Source organism: Cydia amplana, chromosome 8 (assembly GCF_948474715.1).
Source record: "Cydia amplana chromosome 8, ilCydAmpl1.1, whole genome shotgun sequence".
Taxonomy (NCBI): domain Eukaryota; kingdom Metazoa; phylum Arthropoda; class Insecta; order Lepidoptera; family Tortricidae; genus Cydia; species Cydia amplana.
The window spans coordinates 17,862,329-17,864,577 of record NC_086076.1 but is presented as its reverse complement, the minus strand read 5'-3'; positions in this window follow the sequence as shown (position 1 = coordinate 17,864,577).

Sequence of the window (2,249 nt, the reverse complement as noted above, 5' to 3'; positions counted from 1 at the left end):
AAAAAGAGCTCAAAAGCTAAAATCCCAATTTGCTTTAAACAAACAATTAGATACGGAATATATTTTAGACTAACGTGTAAAATGAAATTTAGGTCAAAATGTAAAATGAATTGCTAAGTCGGCGCTCCGCGGCTGACGGGTGAATGGTTGTTAATGAACGATGTTTTACGTTCTATAGGAAGTTTTTCAACCTAAGCTTAAAATGCATGGTAACGTTTGATTCAAAAGCTGAAATAGCGGAATGGATTGAAACGTTATTAGTGTTCCATACAAAACTTTGTTTTCATTTCTCATGCTCTGAAAGAGGGTCATTGTTGTCAAAGTAATACGTCTCTGCACTAGAGTATTTAACTTTCAAAGTACGATTTTTTTACAAGCTTTTATTAGGTAGACCTGTATGTAACTATGTAATGGAATCTTGCAAGTTAAATTTGATCCACTTCCCGGTTTCCGATTGAGCTGAAATTTTTCATACACGTGTAAGTCGGGTGACAATGCAATATTATGGTACCATCGAGCTGATCTGATGATGGAGACAGGAGGTGGCCATAGGAACTCTGTGATAAAACAACGCAACCTAATTGTGTTAGGGGTTGTTAGAATTGTTTCGATGAGTATTAGTTGTCTGTCGTAAGAAAAGTACAGTCAGCGATATAAGCTTAGTACCAAAAATGAAATTTTTGTCAAAAACTTATTCATCTTTTAAGATACATAATTGATTTTGATTTTAAATATATTTGTTATACAATTTCCATTCTGATTATTAACTCCCCATTGGGCCCATTGCATAAATAACGACTTTTTTACCTAAATTGTTATTTGAAAGTACCCTCGAGAAACAGTATAAAAATTAATACTCGGTCATGTTTTAGAAAATCACATTCATTTTACTTTCCTCGTATTCGAAATGAAAAGTAGAGTGTCTAACTCGGGTGAAAGGCATCATTTCACCCTCGGACTATTGGCGCTCTCACTGCGTTCGAGCACCAAACTACCTCGGCAGAAATGAGTGCCTTTCACCTCTTGGTTAACAATCTATTATTACGGAACACTTATGGGATCACTTCGGTCTTGCAAATCAGTTATTTTTTATGTTGGTTTTGTTCCTATGATTTTGTGAATTGTTCTTTATTTTATATGGTTTTGAAAAAATAACTTCTCTATTCATAAGGTTCATGGAAAACTGATAAACTAGCAAGTATTCCACTAGTGCCTAAAACAGTGCTATAATCCGTTTAATTCGCAGATGGTAACTACACACTCAAAAAAATTGCGTAATACTTAAGATGACGTTTGGATATCAACTGCATTACTGTTGCTGCGTCCTTGTTGCTGCCCGCTGTAGGTATCAAATTCCTATATAAAATGAGTGACGCAATGAACGTTCTGATATCGGTAGTAATGCGGCAGGAATGTCACTAATTTTATCAAGGAAATTGATAGATATAGCGGCAGCAACATGATCCTGTTTTCAACCAGAAACGTCACTCCTGATACTGACAGCTCATATCCATTACAAATCCAGTTCATAACCTGTTATTACATTCAGAATACGCTTAATGATCTAAACGTTGCACCCGATTTAGATAAGCGGCGCGTTAATTTTGTGTTAATGTATCCACGTCCGAGCGCTCAATAAATTTAAAGGACGATTGAGGATAAAATACGTAATGTAGCAGTAATAGGTTCATCAAATTGGTTGTTTCTTTATTACAGTTTGCTTTATCTTACCATCAAAATAGAATATTGATGTAGATTTCGTGGCATATTTTAACAAATATTGCTAATGATAAGGTAGCTAACTACTAAAATTGTATAAGTAATAATGTCAAGGTTTTTTTTTAATATTGCTCATATATTATAGGATCATCGTCGTCACCGAGATCAAAAAGAGTTCCTGCGTACTTTTGCAAGCTTGCGCCATAATTTAGAAGCACACTTCTAACAATACTTTTAGATATTCGCAGCAGAAAAGAAATTCAATACGTAACTTTAAAAGGCACACCTCACGACTCACACACCAAATGTACGAGCGAAGTAACTAGCCACACTTTTACAAGAAGCCACTCCGTAAAGTTTCTGACGCAGGATCCGAACGGGTGTCGCCAGAGAGTCGTTTGAATAAAGTTAGCTCACTGATTTATGTGAAAACTTTTCGGAATACCCCGTCCTTGCCATGTGTCCGTGTATTGTCTTTTATCTTTTGGGGCTATTCGCTAGTTCTATTACTTGAATCCCATCGGTTCGCG